Genomic DNA, 6,000 nt, shown 5'->3' with positions numbered 1-6,000 from the left:
ATGTCAGAGTCCTCCGGTTTCTGCAAGTAAGGTTTCTGCAAGTACAAGTACGGCTCTGAGACGAGGTGTCCCAACTTGGCAACCAGCTGACAGTACTCAGAAGTGTTGGGGTTCTCTCTCTCTAGGATCCAGATTCTCTAGGGCAGGAAGGAACCAAAGAGTAGGCTTATGACACCATACTTCTCTGATCTTCAATAAAGGCAACTTCTGTGCAGGATGGAAGTGTTTCACATGTATGCTTTCCCCTTGTAAGTTTTCTGTAAACCCTCCACATCAATGCTATTTGATCACCATTCACCTGCTTCTCACTTCTCATTGGATTACAAACCATAATTCTAACCATTATTAATAATAACGCCACTTAGCTGAGCACCTACTACTATATGCTAGAGATATTACCTGGTAACAGCTCTTAGGAGTAGATTCTATTATCCCAGAACTCAGAGAGGTTAAATGACTTGTCCATGTCACACGGTAAATGGAAGAACTAGAATTCAAATCCAAATCTGTCCCACCCCAGAGTATATGCTTTTTGCTGTCAGTGCTGACTAACCATGTCTATCAGGTATCAACAAATACCCCAACACTTCAGTGCCATTATCAACTGAATTTGTGTTTAGAAGTTTAAATGGTATCTCCGAAAGTTACCCTTCTTTTTAAAATAATTTTATTTAGTTACTTATTTTTGACTGTGCTGGGTCTTCCTTGCTGTGCAGGCTTCTCTAGTTGCAGTGAACGGGAGCTAGTCTCTAGCTGCAGTGCACGAGCTCTAGGTGTGTGGGCTTCAGTAACTGAAACCCATGAGTCCAGTAGTTGCAGCTCCTGGGCTCTAGAAATAGTTGTGATGGATGGCCTTATTTGCTCCGAGGCACATGGTATCTTCCTGAATCAGGGATCGAACCCATGTCTCTTGCATTAACAGGTGGATTCTTTACCACTGAGCCACCAGGGAAGCCCAAGTTACACTTCTTATAATTACTTGTTTATTTTTTCAGATTATTTGGCTAAAATTCTAGTTTTAATTTTTTAAATATATAGAGAAAGCAAAAATACTTCCTCAACCTCTCCTCCCCCCAATACACACACAATCCCACACCTCTCTCCAGGGCAAACTACTGTTGTTACCAGCTTTGTATGAATCCTTTCAGACACTTTTTTATGCATCTATGAACATGCTGAAACACGTGCCTCTGTTTTATCTTCCTCACATAGATAAGATCATATTGTACATGTACTCTGAACTTGTGTTTTTCCTCAACGGTATGGTCAATGCCTATGGCTTTACTTCATTCTTTTTAACTCTTGTAGTTTTCCATCTTGGTAAATGGTTAGGTTACTGACACTTTTTCATTACTTACAAGCAACGCTGCAAGGAACATGCATACCTATCTAGGCACTTATATGAGTGATTTTTCAGAAGATTTATCTACCCCCTTAGAATTACTAGATCAAAAATCATGAACACTTTTTCATTTAATGAATGTTAACAAAAAGTATCACATCAATAATATAACAACAGTGGGGTCGCTGTGGGTCGGACGTGACTGAGTGACTTCGCTTTCACTTTTCACTTTCATGCATTGGAGAAGGAAATGGCAACCCACTCCAGTGTTTTTGCCTGGAGAATCCCAGGGATGGGGGAGCCTGGTGGGCTGCCATCTATGGGGTCGCACAGAGTCGGGCACAACTGAAGCAACTTAGCAGCAGCAGCAGCAGCATGCACGTATTTGTTTCTGTACCTCCTTACCAATATCGGCTTTTGTCAATCTTCTTTATGTCTACTAATCTGATGGACAAAAAAAATCCAATGGACAATAAGCATTTCCCTGAATATCAGTGAGAGTAGAAACCTTTTCATGTTTATTTTTATCTGCTGTTTGCATAAAAATAAATTTATATAAAGTTATATAAAGTTCATACGATGAACTTTATATAAATGAAGCTATTTGTCTTTTACTATTGATTTGTAGGTGTTCCTAGGTATTCTGAATAGTAACTGTTGGTATCTTATATATAGTGTATTTTCTTCTAGTTTGTTATTTGTCTTTTCATAACACTAATAGTGTTATTTACTTACAGAAATTTTACATTTTTTATTTTTAAAAATATTTATTTATTTGGCTGTGCGAGTTCTTAGCTGTGACACTCTGGATCTTCGATCTTTATCGAAACGTGTAGGATCCTTTTTTTTTTAAGTTGTAGCATGTATGATCTAGTTCCCTGACCAGGGGTCAAACCTGGCCCCCCTGAATTAGGAGTGCAGAGTCTCAGCCACTGGATCACCAGAGAAATCACAGAAGTTTTACATTTTAATTGTCAGCTTTTATATCTTTTCATAGCTCCTGGATTTTTCATCTTGTCCAAGAAGGCCTTTCTCATTTCCAAATTCATACATGTATTCTCAATAGTTTTCCCAGTATTGCCCCAATATTATACTTTTAGTTTTTCATGTTTGGATTTTTAATCTACTTGGAATTATTTTTCATATGGAATGAGGCAGGGGTGGAAAAGTACATGGCAACCCACTCCAGTATTCTTGCCTGGAGAATCCCATGGACAGAGGAGCCTGGCAGGCTATGGTCCATAGGATCACAGAGAGTCTGACACAACTGAGCGACTTAGCATGCACGCACATGTAAAGTAGGGGATCTAACTTAATTTTTTCAGATAAATAGGCAACTGTCCTCAAATCATTCTTTCCCTACTTTAATTGTTGATAAGTTTCTATAAATATATTAATATTTATATTAATATATTATATTAATATAAATATATTAATATTAAATATACTAGACTTATTTTTTGTTGCAAGAGGGGGAAAAAAAACCTCAAATAGGTTTTTAAAAAGATGGAATTTGGTTGCTTATGTAACTGAAATATCCATAGCACCAACTGGTTGGGGAAGAAGCTTCGAATAGAACTAACTAGAGGAATAGAGCGTGAGGCTATTTTGGTGGAGACCTGAATGGAAAGATGGAGGCAGCCATAAGAAGACGTGAAAGGGAAGAATATTCATGCAAAAAGAGGAGAAATGTATAAAAGTTTTACAAATATAACTAACTTGTAATGTTCAAGACATAAAAGAAAGCCACAATGAGTGGAGCAGGGCGAATGAAGGCCAGAGGGGTGGGAGACTCCTAGAGAGGTAAGAAGGGTCAAATCCTGTCAGAAACTGAAGCCACAAGAACGATTAAATTTTATTCTATTTTATTCCTTCTATTGGGGCTTCCCACATGGCACAGTGGTAAAGAATCTGCCTGCCAATGCAGGAGATGCAAGAGACTTGGGGTTGATTCCTGGGTCAGGAAGATCTCCTGGAGTAGGAAATGCAAACCACTCCAGTGTTCTTGCCTGGAAAATTCCATGGGCAGAGGATCCTGATGGGCTACAGGCCACGGGGCCACGAAGAGTCGGACATGACTGAGTGACTGAGCACACACACATTCCTTCCATTATGGGAGCCACTGGAAAGTTTTTTTTTGTTTTTTTTTTAAATCTTAAAATTTCACCAGGCCGCCACCGTTGCCGCCGCCCGTCGCCCTCGGCCGGCCCCAGACCCAGCAGCCGCCGGTGCCGCCGCCATGTCTCCTCGTCCTACAAACAGGAAGCCCACTGGAAAGTTTTAAAGAGAAAAGCTACAGGATTTGATTTACACTTTTTTTTAAATTATTTATTTATTTATGGCTGTGCTGGATCTTCATTTCTGCAAGGGCTTTTCTCTAGTGGCGTGAGTTAGGGTTACTCTTCGTTGCAGTGTGCGGGCTTCTCATTTCAGTGGCTTCTCTTGTTGCTGAGCACAGGCTCTGTGGTGTGGGGCTTCAGAAGCTGCAACATGTCAGCTCAGCACTTGTGGCTCCCAGGCTCTAGAGCACAGGCTCGGTAGCTATGGCACACGGGCTTAATTGCTCCGAGGCATGTGGGATCTTCCTGGATCAGGGATCAAACCTGTGTCTCCTACATTGGCAGGCAGATTCTTTACCACTGAGCCACCAGGCAAGCTCTAATTTACACTTTCAAAAGAGATCATCCTGGCCACTACTTGGGAATGTGGATTATGAGGGAGGAGAGAGATAAAGATGGAAGTGGGGAGGATAGTTAGGAAGTGCTACCATGTTCAGAAAGACAAATGATGGGGACTTGGTCCAGAATGATATCAGAGGAGATACAGAAAAATGGGTATTGGGGGTTGAGTTATTTATTGAGGAGAGGATTTGCTGAGGGGGGTAATATACGGTTCTGTTTTTGCCATAGTACATGTAAGATGTTTCTTGGGTTTCTGAGTGCAAGTGTCAAGTAGATAGTTGAGGGGGAAAAAAAGTAGATGGTTAGATATACAAATTTGGAGCGCAGGCATGGACATATGGTTTAAGAATCACCAGTTTACATGATATTTATAGTCAGTAGCTAAGATATATAAAGAACTCTGTAAAAATCTAGAAAAACAAGACCAAAAGCCTGATAGAAAAAATGGGCAAAAGGACATGGTGGTTCATTAAAAAAGACTAAGTTCTTTACACATATCAACTTCACTCAAAGTAGAATTCAGAATGGAACCACAGAGATACTGTTTATCATTGACTGACAAAAATTTAAGCGATTGACAACCTACCCTTTTAGTAAAGCTGTGTGAGGCAAATACATTGTCTTACATTGCTGTTTAAAGAACAAAATGGAACAAATTCTATGGAGGGAAAATTTGATAATATTTAACAATATTTATGTTCACAGGCATTTACCTCTTGATTCAGTAATCTCTTTTAAAAGAAGTTACCCTGGGGATACATCTGCAAAAATAAAACAACAAATGCACAAAGTTATTAATTGTGACATTATTTTAATATCAAAACATTAAAAACAAACCAAATGCTACATAGGAAACTTGCTGAATTAAAGATAGTACAGCTATACAACTGAGTACTACATAGCCATAAAAGAGAATGAAATAGGACTTTCCTGGTGGTTCGGTGGGTAAGATTGCAATACCATTGTAGGGGGTCTGGGTTTGATCTCTGGTCAGAAAACCAGAGCCCATATGTCACAACTAAGACCCAGCACATCCAAATAAAATAAGTAAATAAAAGTATATATTAAAAAGTCTTTAAAAAGAGAATGAATATTTCTGAGTACTAGTATGAAAAGAATGCCTATATTGTTAAATGAATCGAAAGTATATATTGTATGTTATGTGGTGGGAAGGAGGCTCAAGAGAGAGGGGGTATATGCATACTTATGGCTGATTCACATTCTTGTATGGCAGAAACTAGCACAACATTGTAAATGAATCATCCTCCAATTTAAAAAAAATTTTTTTAAGTATATATAGTATGCTACATTTTGTTAAGAAAAAAGTAGGGAAATAAGCCTATACTGTCTATATTTCTTAATTTTTAGTACAGCTCTATTGAGATAGAATTCATATAATGTAAAATTCACCCTTCTAAGGTATACATTTCATGATTTTTAGTATGTTCATGAAGATATGCAGTCATGACCACAATCAATTTTACAACATTTTTATTAACACCAAAAGAAACCCTTTACTCATTGTAGTCACTCCGTATCCCCCTTTTCCTGCAGTTCAGTTCAGTCGCTCAGTCGTGTCCGACTCTTTGTGGTCCCATGAACCGCAGCACACCAGGCCTCCCTGTCCATCACCAACTCCCGGAGTCCACCCAAACCCATGTCCATTGAGTCGGTGATGCCATCCAACCATCTCATCCTCTGTCGTCCCCTTCTCCTCCTGTCCTCAATCTTTCCCAGCATCAAGGTCTTTTCAAATGAGTCAGCTCTTCACATCAGGTGGCCAAAGTATTGGAGTTTCAGCTTCAAAATCAGTCCTACCAATGAACACCCAGGACTGATCTCCTTTAGGATGGACTGGTTGGATCTCCTTGCAGTCCAAGGGACTCTCAAGAGTCTTCTCCAACACCACAGTTCAAAAGCATCAATTCTTCAGCGTTCGGCTTTCTTTATAGTCCAACTCTGACATCCATGCATGAC

General features: G+C 39.5%; 1 long non-coding RNA gene across 1 annotated transcript in view; it reads right to left on the bottom strand.

Annotated features, from left to right (window-relative positions):
• LOC102407877 overlaps positions 1–6,000 on the bottom strand; it is a 32,145-nt gene continuing 26,145 nt past the window's right edge. Inside the window, exons 4-5 of the long non-coding RNA XR_003107942.2 lie at positions 4,737–4,784; positions 1–137 (exon numbers count right to left, since the gene is read on the bottom strand). This is a non-coding gene — a long non-coding RNA (uncharacterized LOC102407877). The remainder of the gene's footprint in view (positions 138–4,736; positions 4,785–6,000) is intronic.

Source organism: Bubalus bubalis, chromosome 3 (genome assembly GCF_019923935.1).
Source record: "Bubalus bubalis isolate 160015118507 breed Murrah chromosome 3, NDDB_SH_1, whole genome shotgun sequence".
Lineage (NCBI taxonomy): Eukaryota > Metazoa > Chordata > Mammalia > Artiodactyla > Bovidae > Bubalus > Bubalus bubalis.
The sequence above is the reverse complement of the archived record's forward strand: the minus strand, read 5'-3'. Positions and strand labels throughout refer to the sequence as shown.